Consider the following 17,471-nt stretch of genomic DNA (forward strand, 5'->3'; position numbering starts at 1 on the left):
TCCTAATATTCAATGGCTCAGATCAACCGGCACTCAAAAAGACTCATCCGGACTCCAAACAAGGCAAACTAGTGATTGATCGGAATCATCTTGATGAGATCAATACATCTACGGCCTCCGATCATCCATAGGACATACCATATTTGGATAAAAATGGTTTATTTTTTAGGGTGTTACACCGCCCGCCCGCAACGAAGCCCGCATAGCCGCCGCCGAGCGCCGGAGTTGCCACCTACCGCGCGCCCATCTGCCGCCAATGCTATGCACTCATTTGCTACCCGAGGCTTGGCGGCGGCCACAGCCCTAGGAGGCAGGAGCCCGACACCAAAGTCTACGCATTTCCTTACACCGAGCCGCACCAAGATCCGAGATCCAAGGTGACCAACTTCGGTGCGGCGGCCCTGAACTTCGATGGTTGTCCTCGTCGCGGAATTCATCCTCAGATTCACAGGCCAGTCCAGCGAGTGAACCCAGCTCGGGGTATCTGTATCTGCCAGCCATGGAAGCTTGAATCTGGTGATCACGACAGTGGAAGCTTCAATCCATGCTTGTTACTCTGAAAGTTCCCAGGGGACATAGTCCCTGTCTTTTTTCAGGAGCGATCGCCAAGCCTTTATTTATCCTAATTTAGCGATTTACCTTGTCAATTTGTAAAGCGGTTCAGTTTTATTTCCAATCTTTTGTGTGGATCCACTCACGAGAAATAGAAACCTTTCAACTACATGTGGATATTAAAGGACAATCTTTCATCTCAAAATGGGTCTGTAGGTTCAACTTGTCGATTTGTCAGAACATCTGTTCCCTGTGCCAATACAATCAACTGGACTGCTATAAGATCTATTCCTGTATGCAGTGGTGCCCTGTTCTCATGTTTTTAGTATCTCACTAGGATTAGTTAGATATAATGGTGGATTTAGTTACCAAATATTTTCTGTGTTAATTTGTTTAGAGCTAGCTGTATTCATGTGCAGTTTTTGTGGTCTTTGTTCTTTAAATCTGAATTTTGCAAAGTATTGTTTTCACTATATTGAGTTATCTGAACATCAAATATACATGATTGGTTGTGGTTCAAGTTACTCAAATACTTTAGTAGCGTGTGTTTTGTCTGAATCGTATGGAGTCCAATCATTTTTTGTACAATTGTGCTCTGTATTTTATCCGGCTTATCTGTGTTGCAGTAAGAGTATTCGGAACTGTCATGTGTCATTAGTTTGCTCTGTTTATCTGTGTTATATTTAAATATATGATACAATTGTTGAGATCATACATTTTAGAGAATGTTGCTGATGGTTCAAATTTAAAGTTTTATTTCTTGTCAACAAACTGAGAACACATCACATGTCAAACTGTCATGCTAGCGAACAGAGGTTGAGCTATTGAGATGAATTCACCTTTTTACCAACTACTATGAATGTTCATTTAACTGTTCATATAAATAAGGCATGGACATATTTGTGTTTTGTGGGCTTATATCTACTGTGCACTCCACTTGTCATTTCTGGATTTTTCTGCTTGTTTGATATATTGTTGCTGTCAGTGTGCATATTATTTATTATTTAGTAGTTAATGCCTAAGTTTGGCTTACTTATTGGTACTTCTATATAGCAAGATATGCACATTTTTTGTTTGCTAATGTATCTTTATGCAAGTTTAGGTAATTCGGGATCCCTTCCAACATTGTTGCCTGACCAGGTCCGAAAGCTAAAGCAACTCAGTGTGCTAACTCTGGCAGAGTCAACTAAGGTACAAATTCTGACAGAACTTGTCTAATACCTGGAGCAATCATCTGTAGCATGCCAATGACACAAAGGTATGATTATTTGTAGCTATCAGTTGCAGCCATGTAAATGGTAGCTACCCATCTTGTTATGTAGGTTTCTTAATCCTCTTTGTTCTTTCTGTGTAGTAGCCTAGTAGGAACCAATTCTGAAGGGGGAAAGTGTTATTTTCTTTAGTCAATCAGTTAACCAAAGGCTGAAAAATTAACCTTATATGTACGCCAAATCTATGAAATACAGGGACCTATATTATTCTTAGTTTAACATTGGGATAAGCGTTCTTGTAGCAAAATCTTTTACTTTCTATTCCATACTATATTTTCCTACAGAATTCTAATGTACTCCTTTTTTTACTATAATTTTTTCTTCAGATACTACCATATGATCAGCTCATGCAAGAGTTGGATGTTTCCAACGTAAGAGAACTCGAAGATTTTCTAATCAATGAGTGCATGTATGCAAGAGTTGGATGTTTCCAACGTAAGAGAACTTGAAGATTATGCATGTTCATGTAGGGTATTGTCAGAGGCAAACTAGATCAGCTGAGAAGATGCTTTGAAGTAAGATGCTTGCAGCCTGTATCTGCAGCATCATTATCTATCTATCCAATGATATTTTTATCTGCATACTGCATTCGTTTTAGGTACAATTTGCAGCTGGAAGAGATCTTACACCTGATCAGCTAAACAACATGATAGAGATCTTATCTGACTGGTTTGTATGCTTATTTAAGAAATTTTCTACATACAGTAAATGTGCATGCTTGCCTAATACAACTTTTCCACTTCTAAAAATGTGAATGCTTGTTTTGGTAATTGCCATTTAATTTTATTTCTCATGTACAACGTTATGATGTCATATTGTGGTTTGTTTGCCATGAGACGACTTCTTTTTCTGTTATGTTTATTTTTCTATTGATTATTTGCCCTACTCTTGGTGTCTTCATGATGACCATGTTTATAGTCACATCACGAAGTTCTTGGGTCAAGGAATGTGGCAGGCCACTTGTGAGAGGTTTTTACACTGCAGGGTTGAAAATGACCCCGTATACCAAGGTCCGTGATCAAGGGTCGATGCTTTTAACCCTGTTTTACGTGACTAGATCATGATGTGATAAAACTTTGTGTACCGTATTGTTCTCTAAAAGCCATGGTCTGTTTGAGTAACACTCTAAATTAATGTATAATATTGTTTTATGTTAAGTTTTATTCCTTTCTAGTTGATATATGTGTATTGTTTCTTCTGTTATGATGGTATTATTGTTAAACTGGAAATAGATAATATCAACTTCCTTTTCTAAGTAAGATCATATGGTAGTGATTTCGGATGCTTTGCTGATTTATTTTGTAGCAATCTATCCATATATTATGGCTACTCATTCTTTTTTGTGCGATATGAGCTGAAAGTCATGGAAATTAAAATACATTGTTACAAGTTCTGATGAAAATGCAACATTGTTCAGGTTGGGAACATCAGATAGCCTGTTGCATCAAATTCAGGAGAAAATCAAGTGGGCTAACACAATGAGTGATGTGATAAATGCTACCAATTAATGAATGGAAAAAAGTTAATAGGTTAGATGCCATTTGTCTCCTTGTGCTAACTGCCCAATGGTTAAGCCAATCTATCTAGGTTAATTTGCTCATATTATCAAAAGAGTTGATGAAGGTTCCAAAGATATGATTTTCTTTTTTTGCGCTTTGCAGGGAACAAAAATGGTCTACAAGCATTTGGCCACACTATACTTTGTTTTTGTCTTTGATATCTCTGAGAATGAGCTTGCCATGCTCGACCTCGTACAAGGTAACCCAATGGCTTATTGATGAAAGAGGATAGCTTTCTCACTTTTCTAAGAGAACACATTATATTCATGCCATTCACCTGTTCGGCCTGTCTTACTGCATAAATATTAGCTATTTATTGTGCTTATTTCAGTATTCAATCACCCTTGTATTTAACATTTTTATTCTGTATTTGATGCATTATTTTTTCTGTTATGAAGTACCTACAAATTTTGATGTAACTACACTAGCACGTTCTCAACTTTCTTCTCTGTCCATCAATTCTTATAGCTACTAAAAATTTTCACTTTGGACTTCACTATAACTGAAGACTTATTTTGTCTTCCTTTTGTCTAAAAGGACTTATCAGCTCTGGTTCTAGGAGATTGATTACTCTATACTAACTTTGTCTCGTACACAGTGTTTGTTGAAACATTGGACAAATGCTTCAAGAATGTATGCGAGCTTGACATCGTATTTAACTTCAACAAGGTACCATATGTCCATATGATCCTACCTTTTTTATCCTTTTATAATAGAATAGTGTGCCTATCGAGGATGCATGGTTTCTATCCTGCTGAAAATTCCATTTATGATTCTTCAGTTGCATGTTGCATGTTTTAGGCAGCAGAAAAGGTGGGACACAGAAGCTGCATCACCATTTTTGACAGCAGTTGGGTTATCTGTTTCAAATTATGCCTTTTTATGCACATGCCATATGCAGTGCTATGCAAATCTGAAAGTTTGAGTATAACAAATGCCTGAATCCAAGAATCCCTGTTATGCAGAATAGCTATACCATTATCTATCCATCTAATTAATTATTGTGGTTATAATAGGCAATATAGATAGGCTTCAAATGGATAATCTGTTTCAAATTAAACTGGACCCTTCAGGTGATCTATGTGTAGCCCTGAGTTCACAACCTGAGTTCTGCAAAATCAGATTCAAACACACACACAAATGAAATTTTGTCATTTGGAAAAACTGACTTGTCTACTGTTTAAATTGTCTATATGCATGAAGAGTGTGAAAACTGACTTGTCTATTGTTTAAATTTTCGAGCCGTTTACCATGGTGTTCTCAATATGATGCTCAGCTGTTAAGAGGGTCTGGTCAAGTTGTGTGGCTTCCAAAAACTTTGTAAGCAACTGGTAAGTCATTGTTAAATCGTTGTACCATGGAGGATTTGATGCCATATATTTGAGACATTGAACTGCTGTATTTATGTTAAGACTTTACATACACAGTCATTTGTTTCAGTTATATGCTCTTTTGTTATATTTATGTTAAGACTTTACATGCCTAGTCAGTCGTTTCCAATCTGTAAATCTTCCAGCGCCTGACATGGTGAGGAAGGTTGTTAGACCCTACTGAAACTTCCCTCTCTTTGTTACATCACTTTGCATCTTCCAGCGCCTAACATGCTTTAGTGAATCTAGAATTTAGTGTTGTGAGAGCTGTTTTGTTGTGACATGCTTTGGACTGTTAGCTGGCTGAATTCTGAATTTTCAGATTTGGAATAGCGTTGTTGGGGACTTGTTCTCAAATGCTATGAGTCAAGAACAAGGCAACATAGAAAATGTTAATCGTTAAAGTCCTTCGTCCTTGGAAGCATTATTTCCCTTAGGATATAATGGTTTTCGGACGAAGGTTATGAAGGGCGTACCTTCATAAATTCATTATACAGCGACGAAGGATGAATTGTAAGGAATATAAAAGACAGCATAAACAATTAAATATTATTATCATGTATAAACAGAAATATCGTTGAATTACAAATGTACCTTCAACTTGAAGGAGATGATAGTACAAGCATGACGCAAAAAGCGAATGCCAAGTCAGCGTGTCCAGTACGGGGGTACTGTTCACCTATTTATAGGCACGGGACACAGCCCATACAAAATTACATTCATGCCCTTTACATTTGATAATAATTCTATAGTAGTCTATCGAGGTCTGAATGGCCTTTTCATCTCTAAGTCGGTTTCATTTTCTGCTACCACGCCGAAGCTTTCCTGCTCACATCTTCGGCGCTGTATCGACCTTCGTATTATTCTGGTCTTCTTCTGCCACGATACTGACTTGAGTCCGAAGGTACCTGTTCACACATTATACTCCAGAAACACTGTTAAATCTTGTTTTTGAGGACCTTCGTAAGCCGAAGGCCCCCAACAGTAGCCCCTCGCAATATTAATTTGTTTAAAATAATAAATTTAGATTGCGACATGGACGAAGGCTTTACGCCGAAGGTCCGAAAAAACACCTTCCCTTTGCTAGAATAGCAACATTCACTGACAAGCGGGATCTTTCAATTTTCAACGCACTGGGCGTATAAATACGGTCATACCGCAAACTCATTTGGCACGCTCTCTTGCCATCTGCTCTCGCTCACTCAATTTTTAGCTTTTGTGCACTAAGATTTGCTGAGCTTTTAGTTTTGAAGCTTCGGCTTTGAAAACAGTTTTTTAGTGTTTCCGAAGATGTCTGCAGATAAGAAGGCTGCTGCTGAGATGAAGCTGAGTCTTGACGAAAAGAAAAACTTGGGGTTTCTTATAGCGATGTCGAAGACCAACACAGAAAAAATCACCAAGGAGATTCTAGAAGGTTTGTCTGAGGATACTGGTGACAGCGACAGCTATGATGTGGACAGCGGTGGTGAAGACTCCGAAGATCGCCCCTGGCGACCAAGCCATTCAGTTTATGGTAAATCAACTATCAAAGAGAATCATCTTGTCAACATGAGAGGAAGGTATTTCCGGGATTTGTCCGTTGTGAGGGCCGACGAAGGGGAGAAGACTTGTCCACACCCTGAAGAAAATGAAGTCGTAGTGTTCCGAAGCTTTTTGAAAGCTGGGCTGCGATTTCCCTTGAGCAGCTTCGTCGTGGAGGTGCTGAAAATGTTTGAAGTCTATCTTCATCAACTCACCCCCGAAGCAATTATAAGGCTGAATATCTTCGTATGGGCCGTGAGAAGCCAAGGTCTGGAACCTGATGCGAAAAGCTTCTGCAACATACACGAATTATCATATGAGACAAAACCTTGGGGTAAGGAACAGTATCACAATAACTTTGGCTGCTACAATTTTGTTTCTCGGTCTGGGTCAAGTTGTCCCGTGCCAACCTTTCGGAAGAGATAGCCCGGCGACTGGATGACAGAATGGTTTTATGTGAAAAATGATCTGAAAACACGAGAAGATATCAAAGGTATAATTATGCGCCCTATTTGGCAGAGCTTCGGCCTTCGGAGGCCGAAGGTTGAAATGAATGAAGCTGCCGAAGAATGCCAGAGAGCCTTCGGTGTTATCTGTTCTTTTATTGGAACTAGAGATTTAGTACAAGAGCATATTGCCTTCAGGGTATGGCCGCTCGCGGAGAAATGGGAAATGCCGCAGGAAACCATAAAGGAGGCCGACGAAGGTGGACTTATCAGGCTGAAGTACACTTTTAAGTTTGGAGATAAATTCGTTGAGCCAGATGATGACTGGTTAAAAAAGTATTGAAAATTTAAGTGATGAACTGCTTGGGGCTTATTCGAAGGCCGAAGATACTGCAATGTCAGCAGCCTTCGGAGGCCGAAAAAAGAAGAGGCTGAATCGGGTATTTGATGCAATCGGGTTTGTCTACCCTGACTATTGCAATCCCATTCGAAGGCAGAAGAGAAAAAACACAACCTCTGCAAAAGAAGAAGCTGCAACTGCTCCTAGCGAGCCAGAACCGAAAAGAAAGAAGATAAAGGTCCTCACACATCGGCCGCGCTATATTGAACCAGCTTCGGTGCCTGAGTTTACCGGAGAAACCTCTTCGGCCACCGAAGCTGAAAAACCAACCGAGCCAACCTTGCTGCCAGAAGTCGCAGAAACGGCCGAAGTGCCAACAAAGATAGAATTGGAAAAACCAAAGATTTTGTTATCAGAAACGAAAGAGAAGGCCGAAGCGCCGTCCACAGAAAAAATGGAAGAAGTAAAAGAAGCAACTGAGGGATCAAAAACATCAGAAGTTTTGAGTCATGCAGCAAATATTGAGATAGTAAAAAACCAAAAGGTGCCAGCAGTGACTCCGAAAAGGAAGAGAATGGTCAATGTGCTAGATGTTCTGGAGACAATTAAATCTTCAAGCACACCTCCGAAGGAGACTGTTGTCATCCCCGAAGAAAAAACTGAAGTCTCTGATACTAAAGCTCCAGCGGAAGAAACTGAAGCCGAAGCTGGGTCCTCAGAACCCACGAAGATAAAATCCCTGGAATTGGAGGAAGAAAAAATAACAGAGCCAACTTTTGTTGAAGAAATCAGTGCTGCTGCCCCCGAAGCATCCCCCAAAGTCCTTGATTATATTATTCGCCATGCTTCGGGGAAACAATTATCAGAAAAAGAAAAACAAGAGGCCCAACTTTACGCCCAAAAACTGAAGTATCCAAAGGGGGCATTAATATTCAATGGTAGTGGAGAAGAAGACTTTTTGTATTGTCTCCCTGACAGCAAAGAGATTTCTGTTTGTCGGGAGATGAGCAAGAGCTTCGGATTCCCAACACTGGAAGACGGGCTCTCAGTGCTATCGAAAAATGATTTGGCCGACAGCCTGGCATATAATAGCTTGAAGGTGCAACAAATGGGATCTTTGCATTTTTTGTTGAGACCAAAATTTTTTGTTTGTTTAAACCTATTGACGCACACATATTTCTCTTTGCAGGGCCTGATACTTAGCAATGCCCTCAGGGCACAGAAAGATGCTGAAGACGAAGGGTGTACTATAGCCCTGAGCAACCTTCGTTCCGAAGTAATTGAACTGAGGAACGAAGGTCTCGAAAAAGATAAAATATTACACTCATTGATAAATAAAATAAAGGAAGACGAAGCTGCTTTTAAAGGTCAAGCTGAAGCTCAGAAGCGCGAAATTGAAGATCTTCAGAAACAACTGGCCAGAGCCAAGGAAGAACGCATACTTGAAGAAACAAACCGAGAACTCAGCGACCAATGGGCAGATCACTTAGAAGGAACTGTTGAAGAGCTTCGGTCGTTCAAGAAGAGATGCTATAACAAATCTATAGAGTGTGTTAAGAAGTTAAAGGCTAGCTTCGCCAGGGTCGGCGCATTCTCAAGTGAGGAAAACTTTACGAGAGGCAATCCCGAAGGTCCCATCGAATGGATCGACCACGAAGCTGAAGCCTTCGAAGAAATTTTAAATAGCCGTGGAGATATATGTGCTTTCTCGGGTGCCAGAGGAATTGCCACCATTTTAGAGAAAAAAGGCTGCGAACATGTAAAGATTTTAGCGCAATCCGAAGGTGCTTTGTCCTTCGAAGATGCAAAGGATCCATCGGCCGAAGCTAGCATGGTTGGTGGAAAATTTTTCACCGATATATGGGATAATGGTGGCCGAGAAATGGCCCGAGAAATTATTCAAAAAAGCGAAAAGGGCATTCACGATGCTAGAGAAGTAGCTGAGGCTGCTGAGAAGAGCGCAGAGCCCGAAGGTCAATTAGGTATTATCTAATAGTTTTTATTGTGTTGTAATTTTAGGTTTTAAGATTCGTTTGCAATTTGTAATAGCAATGTAGCCGTATCCTGTCCTACTTCAGATTCTGCTAAAGCGTCTTCGGGCCCTCAGCCGAAAGGAGACGATGAAATAAAAAAGATGGCTGAAGCTATTATGGACGAAGTCGTCAATCGGCTCCTGAACGAGGCTGCAGAAGTCGTTTTGAGAGAGGATTAAGTATTATTGTAAAAACTTCTGAAATGTAATATATTGTAACATTTTGTAACCCTGAATGTAATATACCTGTTTTTATTGCTCAATTCTTTACGATGCATGAAACTTTACACGTACCGCTTTTGAGTCTTTGACGAAAAAACACCTTCCCTTCTTTTCATGCTTCGTGAAGAAGAATTTTTCAACAATATCCAGTGTTCTGATGAATAATATCCAGGCTTCGTGAAAATATTTTCCGAAGCTACACCTCCGAAGATCAATAATGTATCTCCTTGTGACATTATGATTTTTCCCTTTTTTCAAAACGTTCTTCTGTAGATTAATATTGTGTCCACCTCTTGTGCCATATGCAACATGATGTATGATGCTTATGCTATGCGAAATGATGCGATGATGTTATGTTATGTGAGGTGTTGGAGACTTGTTCTCAAATGCTATGAATTAAGAACAAGGCAACATAAAATGTTAAATGATACTGTCCTTCGTCCGTGAAGCATTATTCCTTTGAGGATAATGGGTCTTGGACGAAGGTTGATAAGAGTTTTATTACGAAGTTGAACCTTCGTAATAAACTTTCAATAAACATTGTAAGATAATGCAAAATAAGAGGTATAAAATGGATGAATGATTCACAGATGCATTATATTATATTCACTTAATATATTGAATCATTAAATACAATGATACCTATGCCTTGACAAAGGTTGTATTCCGAGAGATGCGATTGCAAATACCAGAATGCGTGAACAGTAACGGAATACTGTTCACTATTTATAGGCACAAGACACAGCCTGTGAGGAATTACAAGTATGCCCCTTATAAAAACTTACAACATTGACTCAGACCTTTATGGACTAAAAGGTCATTCTATCTTTAAGTCGGTTTGTAATGCCGAAGCTTTACGAAGAGGAACCTTCGGCTATCTTATACAAAACAGCTTCATCCAAGGATCACTTCTTTCTATAAGACCTTCGGCGACGAAGCATAGACCCAACAGTAGCCCCTTTCGCGGTGCTAGATCGTTTTTCGTAACGAGCTTGATCCGTGAAAAAAGTTTCTTAAGCTTCGGAGCGCCGAAGGTCTCAAAAACACCTTCCCTGAGCTCGTTGTCGAGAAACGATTCAATCTCCCTGCGCGTAGCGGCCCCACCTTGCAGAGTTACTGTTCGGTCTCTGCGGTCCACCGTACAGCGAGTGCGAGCGGGTGTCCGCCTGGTGTAAAACTTCTGGCGCTTCGCCTTCTTACCTGCGGCACTATATAAACAGACGAGTAGGTGTGAAGTTACCACAGCATTTACTGCTATTTGCACTGTTTTGCTGCCAAAATTTTTAACCGTCGCCGAAGCTTGTTTGTCAGAATCGAACGAAGCTCCATCTTGAAGCCTGCTTCGGAGGAAAAAAGTATTAAAGCTTCACAAGTTCACAGTTAAATGGCCAGAGTCCATTCTACCGCTAGGGTTGAGCGTGAGGGGGACGAAACTGAAGCTTCGGAGACTGTCCCTATCTCCGAAGCCATGCAACGATCCGGGCTAGTGACTTCGGAAAAGATTCCTATTGATGATGCAGAGCAAGCAATCGCTGAAGCAGAAGGAGAAGATGCTGAGGAAACTGACCCCGAAGATGATTATCACCTTGCCACGCCAAGCAAACCCAGCCATTTGGACTTCGGGAAATCTACTGTTTCGAAGGCTGATCTGTCCAAGATGGTAAAGTCAGGCTATTTTACTGAAAATCAAAAGAAGCTATTACGCTTCGGGGGAGAAGAGACTACCCCAAAGCCGGAGAAAGATGAAATTGTTATTTTTAAAAGCTTCCTAAAGGCTGGATTAAGATTCCCCCTTCATGGGATTATTGCAGAGATACTGAAGAATTTCGGAATCTATTTTCACCAGCTAACCCCTAACGCTATCGTTAGGCTTAGTGTTTATATCTGGGCACTCCGAAGCCAGGCGGTGGAACCATTTGCGGACAGCTTTTGCCGAGTTCACGAACTGCACTATCAGACAAAGGCTAGAAAGGATGGATTACATGACAATTTTGGTTGCTATAATTTTGCTTATCGGAAAACTACGAAGTATCCTGTGATCAGCTACCGAAGCAAATGGGCAGCAGGGTGGAAATCAGAATGGTTCTATGTTAAGGTTGATGATGATAAAGAAAAGCTTGTGCAAAGTCCACTTGAACTGACCTTCGGAGAAACCCGCCCCCAGTGCCACATGTTACCAGAGGGTCCGACTCAAAAGGCAATGTATGAATTCAAAATAATTGCAGAGAATATCAGTACAAGGGACCTGGTCCAGGAATTCTTGGCTTTCAAGGTTTTTCCTAGTGTAAAAGAGTGGGAAATGCCGAAGCTGAAGGAGGAGAAGAAAAAAGGTGAACTTGTACGTTTGCCTTACTACTTCAAATTTAAGAAATACTTTAAAACTCCTTGCCAAGAGTGGCTGGATACGATTGAAGTGATGTGCAACGAGATACTTGGCAATTATTCCAAAAAGGAAGATCAATTGATGACCGCACCCTTCGGCACCCGTCCGAAACGAAGGCTAAATCGAGTGTTGGACGCCTTGGGTTTCGAATACCCAGACTACGAAAATCTGAACAAAGGTGCCGGAGGCCAAAAAAGGAAAAGGGTAACTGAAGCCTTAGATGAAGGTGAAAAAGAGCCAATAAAGAAGAAAATTCCGAAGAAAAGGAAAGCTTCTTCTCCGAAGCAACAAATGTCCGAAGCAGAAGAAACCCCCGCATCACCTTCTGCTGCTGTTGTTGAGGAAATTCTGAAGGTAATGACTGAATCCTTACCTGCGAAGCTAAGTCCACTGGGTCCTCAACTGACAAAGTTTTTTCAGAAGGACAAGGAGCCCGAGAAATCGAGGAAAACAATCAAGGCAAAGAAACAAAGAATCATTACCGTGACAGAGGTAATTGACAAAATGCCGCCCAGAGCTTCGGCCCAAAAAACACGAGCGGCTGCAGAGGGGGCAGATATTAAAATTGCACCTTCGGAGGCCGCAGCCGCCGAAGTTACCTCAGCTGAAGATTTGAATTTGGAGAGCACAATTGAACATATTGACCAAATGCTGCTAGACATGGCTGCAGAAGAAGCTACCACTGCTGCCAAAGAGGCCGTGACCGCAGCGTCAAAGAAAGGAAAAGAAATTGCTGATGAAGCTTCAGAAAACGAAGCCTTCGCGTTCCAAAACTTAGTTGGAGAACATCTAACAAAAGCTGAAATAGAAGAGCTTAAAGAGTATGCCCAATCCTGTGGATACAAACCTGGGGCACTCCTCTTCGGAGGCCTTGATGATGAGAAATTAGAGTGTACTCGAGACCAAACAGGGGCCAAAGTTATCAGTACTCTGTCCAAGAGTATTGGATTCCCGAAGCTAGAAACAGACATCAACCGCTACCGACGACAACATATCGTTGGTAGTTTATTTTACTCCAACTTCAAGGTGAATAACTTGCCCCTTAACTTTTATTGCTTCTAATAAAAATATGTCTGACGAAGGTTGTGTTTGTGTAGAGTATGCTATTGAGCAAAGCCTTGCAAATGCAGCAAGATCTTGAAGATAAAAAGCATGAAGTTATAATTGGGAATTTGGAAAACAAAATAAAGGAGCAATCAGATGCTTTTGAGAAAAAGAACTTTGAGCTCCAGGCAGCCGAAGGTTTACTGGCGGAAGCTGAAGCAAAAATATCAGAACTGAACACGAAGCTTCTCCGCCAGTCTGAGCAGTTCGAACGAGAAAAACAAGATCTCAATGCAAAACTTGAAGCCGAAGCTCAGCAGAATTCGGATTTGAGAAAACTACTATCAAGTCTTCAAGAAAAATGCTTGGAATTTAGCAACAAATGCATTCAACGATTAAGAAAGATTTTTTACTCAGTTGGAGCCAGCAGTGAAAAATTCACCCCCTCAGCTGAAGATCTACCGAAAATCTTCGAACATATTGAGGGGGAGATCGACGAGCTCGACGAAGTCATAGCTGGGCATGGTGACTTTTGTGCCTGGGTGGCTTCTCGAGGGACTGCTGCAGCCTTCCTGAAGGCTGGCTGTGATCATGGGAAGATTGTCAATAGGCCAAATTTCACTTTGTCACCATCAATCCTGGATGACATCCCTGATCTCGCCCGAAGCATTTCAAATCGATTTGTAAAAATGATATGGACAAAAGGTGGTCAAGAGAAAGCTGGAGACGAAGCTCGTAGCCACCTTGAACCAGTAAGAAACCATACCTTGTGCTTACCTTTTCCTGTAAGCTTGATTTTGACTTCCAACGATCTTATTCATGTAGGATGACGAAGCCGAAGCTGATGATCAGAAATAACGCCGAGGCCGAAGCTCCTTGGAGATTTAGATAGTAGACTGTAGACAGTACTTAAAAAACTTTTGAGATAACTTTTGTAAATGTAGCCAAAACTTGTCTTTGATGAAATCTATTCATACCTTGTTATATATCCTTATCCTTCCATTGATGTATGAGAAATGCTTTGATGTGGACGAAATTCTCTTTTGAGCCGAAAGGCGAAAAAACACCTTCCCTTCTTTTCGTACGCAGCGAAGCATAGAAAACAACATTTTCCTTTCTTCTTTGTGTACGAAGCTCTTTTTTCCCTTTCTTTTTTCTCTTTTTGCCGAAGCAACCATTTATGCGATGAAGATGATTATCCTACATATGCCTAGATGAATGTTTATGAATGCAAATGCTATGATGTAATGTGATGTGCAAATGAATGGCCAAACACGTATCCGAAGCTATATTCACAGCCATTATTTTCTTAAAAACAATCACACCTCAGCTCTGCATTCCCTTAGGAACGACTTTGGAGCTTCTTCGCCTTTACTTTTGGCGGAATCAGCGTTGACTTTTCGCTGTAAGCTCTACATTCCCTTAGGAACGTCTTTGGAGCTTCTTCGCCTTTACTTTTGGCGGAATCAGCGTTGACTTTTCGCTGTAAGCTCTGCATTCCCTTAGGAACGTCTTTGGAGCTTCTTCGTTTTTACTTTTTGGCACTCGATGGTGCGCTCTCAGCTTTTACATTTACATTCTTTGGGGGATTTTGCTCTTATAGAACTAAAAAAGGAAATTACATATGCTGGCCTCATTAAAAACCTTTCTCCCCCTTTGGAAAGGAAAAGGGTGCCATGAAAGAAAAAATAAAAAATATGAAAAATTACATCGAATTATACATAATATCGCCGAAGCTCATCCGCATTCCAAGACCTAGGAATGTCATTGCCGTCCATATCTTTCAATCTGTATGAACCGGGTCTTGACGAAGATGCTACTAAGAAAGGCCCGTCCCATTTCAACTGCAATTTGCCCACTGTTTCCGGGTTGGCCACCCTCCGAAGCACCAAGTGCCCTGGCTCAATATTTTTTAGCCGAACCTTTCTATCCCGCCATTTGACTGTTTCAGCTTGATATTTGTTGATATTCTCCACGGCTTGCAGTCTGATCCCTTCTAAAGCATCTTTTTCTATAGAATAAGCAGCTTCGGAATCTGATTCTGCCGAAGCTACTATCCTTATTGATCCGGTTTTAGCTTCCTCTGGAGTTATTGCTTCGTCACCGAATAACAACTTGAATGGAGTGAAGCCTGTAGACCTTGATGTTGTCGTGTTGTGGCTCCACACCACTTTGGTTAACTGATCTGGCCATTTTCCTCTGGGTTGATTGAAGATTAACTTCATTATTCCTGTCATTATAATGCCATTGGCTCTTTCAACGAGTCCATTTGACTCCGGGTGCCTAACTAATGCAAAATGGATCTTCGTACCAATTTGGTCACAGAAATCCCTGAAAGCTTCGGAGTCAAACTGTGTCCCATTGTCCACAGTGATGGCCTTTGGCACCCCGAAACGACAAACAATATTCTGCCAGAAAAACTTTTGGACGGTGGCCGAAGTTATTGTGGCTAAAGGCTTCGCCTCAATCCATTTAGAAAAATATTCCACAGCTACTACAACATATCTCAGGTTCCCTTGGGCCGGTGGTAACGGACCTAACAAGTCAAGGCCCCACCTTTGCAATGGCCAAGTGGGTTGTATGAGCTGTGTTAAGGACGAAGGTTGTTTTTGATCTCTTGCACATTTCTGACAACCTTCGCACTTTTGAACCAATTCTGCTGCATCCGAAGCTGCCTTCGGCCAATAAAACCCTTGGCGGAAAATTTTTCCAAGTAACGGCCTAGATCCGATGTGAGATCCACACAGGACTGCATGTATTTCTTTCATTAACTCTATACCTTCGGTTCTGGATAAACATTTGAGCAACGGAGCACAAACTCCATGTTTGTACAACTCCCCTTCTATCATGACATATGGACGAGCTCTTGCCTCTATCCTCTTGTTATAAGCTTCGTCATCTGAAAGGAATTTACCCTGAAGGTAAGAGATGATCTCGGTTCTCCAATCTTCGCTAAAAACAGGAGATATATTAAGAACTGCTCTTTCAAGAAGTTCCACCGAAGGTGCTTTTATTGTTTCGAAGAACACATCCGAAGGTAAAGGCAGCCCCTGTGCTGCTGACTTAGCTAGCAAATCAGCATGCTCATTTTGTCCTCGAGGGATATTTTTGACAGAAAACCCTTCGAAGGAAGCTTCAACTCTTCGAACCATATCCAGATATTTTTCAAGCTTCGGATCCTTAGCCTTGCAACTCTTGTCAATATGACCCGAAACAACCTGGGAATCAGTTTTAAGTATGGCCCTTCTGATTCCCATTGCTTTTAACTTCCGAAGACCTAGAATCAATGCTTCGTACTCAGCAATGTTATTTGTGCAATTAAAATCAAGCTTTGCCGCATAACAAGTTTTGACTTTGGAAGGTGAAACCAACACAGCAGCCACTCCTGCTCCGAAGGTTCCCCAAGATCCATCACAAAACACTGTCCAGGCTTCGTTGTCTTTATTCGTTTCCTCCTCCTGAGCCCCTGGCGTCCAATCAGCAATAAAGTCTGCCAGTGCCTGTGACTGGATCGAAGATCTATGAACATATTCAATACAAAATTCATTGAGCTCTGCAGCCCATTTTCCAATCCTTCCAGTAGCTTCTCGGTTCCTCATAATATCCTTCAGAGGTTGTGATGAAGGAACAATTATGTTGTAAGCTTGGAAATAGTGCCGAAGCTTCCTGGAGGCCATCAAGACAGCATACAGTACCTTCTCCAACTCTGTATAATTTTTCTTTGATAAACTAAGAACCTCAGAAACAAAATATATTGGGGCCTGCCTTTTGACTTGACCATCAAGCTTCTCCTGGACAAGCGCTGCACTTACCGCTGAGTGCGAAGCTGCCACATATAATAATAAAGGAGCCCCTGGCATTGGTGGAGTCAATGTTGTTAGATCTATTAAATACTGTTTCAGCTCTTCGAAGGCCTTCTGCTGGAGTGATCCCCATTGAAAAACTTCGGCTGATTTCAGCACTTCGAAGAATGGTAAGTTTCTCTCTGCTGATCTGGATATGAATCTATTGAGGGATGCCAATCTTCCTGTCAATCTTTGAGCCCCCTTCTTTGTAGTTGGTGGCTCCATCCGAAGTATAGCTTCTATTTTACTTGGATTAGCTTCAATTCCCTTTGTTGAAACCAAGCATCCAAGAAATTTCCCCTTCTTCACTCCGAAGACGCATTTTTCTGGGTTTAACTTTAAGCCAGCTTGCCTGAAACTGGCGAAGGTCTCCTGCAGATCAGCAATATGATTTTCCTGCTTCGTGCTTTTGACAATGATGTCATCAACATATGTTAGCACATTTCTGCCTATTTGAGATTGGAGAACCTTCGCAGTCATTCGGCTGAAACTTCCTCCAGCGTTTTTGAGCCCCTCAGGCATCCGAAGATAGCAATATGTGCCACTTGGAGTTATGAAGCTAGTCTTCGGCTCATCTTCCTTCTTCATCCAAATTTGATGATAGCCTGAATAACAGTCTAACAGACTCATGAGCTCTGAAGAAGCTGCTGCATCAACTAAAGAATCTATCCTTGGTAGTGGAAATTCATCCTTCGGGCAAGCCTTGTTAAGATCTGTAAAATCGATGCACATTCGCCACTTGCCATTGGCCTTTTTTACCATAACAGTGTTAGCTAGCCATTCTGGGTACTTCACTTCTCTGATAACTCCTGCACTAAGGAGTCTTTTGACTTCGTTGCGAGCACCTTCGGCCTTATCATCTGACATTTTCCGAAGCCTTTGCTTT

At 41.2% G+C, this 17,471-nt stretch overlaps 2 long non-coding RNA genes across 2 annotated transcripts; both read left to right on the forward strand.

The window, feature by feature from the left end:
• Positions 1–1,655: 1,655 nt before the first annotated feature.
• Positions 1,656–3,311, forward strand: LOC103640979 (uncharacterized). The gene is made up of 4 exons (XR_559970.2): positions 1,656–1,743; positions 2,150–2,338; positions 2,422–2,492; positions 3,241–3,311. It is a non-coding gene; the product is annotated as an uncharacterized lncRNA (long non-coding RNA).
• A 131-nt stretch (positions 3,312–3,442) lies between these two features.
• On the forward strand, positions 3,443–4,546 carry LOC103640980 (uncharacterized). Its single transcript, XR_559971.3, has 3 exons — positions 3,443–3,581; positions 3,981–4,051; positions 4,184–4,546. It is a non-coding gene; the product is annotated as an uncharacterized lncRNA (long non-coding RNA).
• Positions 4,547–17,471: the final 12,925 nt, after the last annotated feature.

This window comes from Zea mays, chromosome 10 (assembly GCF_902167145.1).
Source record: "Zea mays cultivar B73 chromosome 10, Zm-B73-REFERENCE-NAM-5.0, whole genome shotgun sequence".
Lineage (NCBI taxonomy): Eukaryota > Viridiplantae > Streptophyta > Magnoliopsida > Poales > Poaceae > Zea > Zea mays.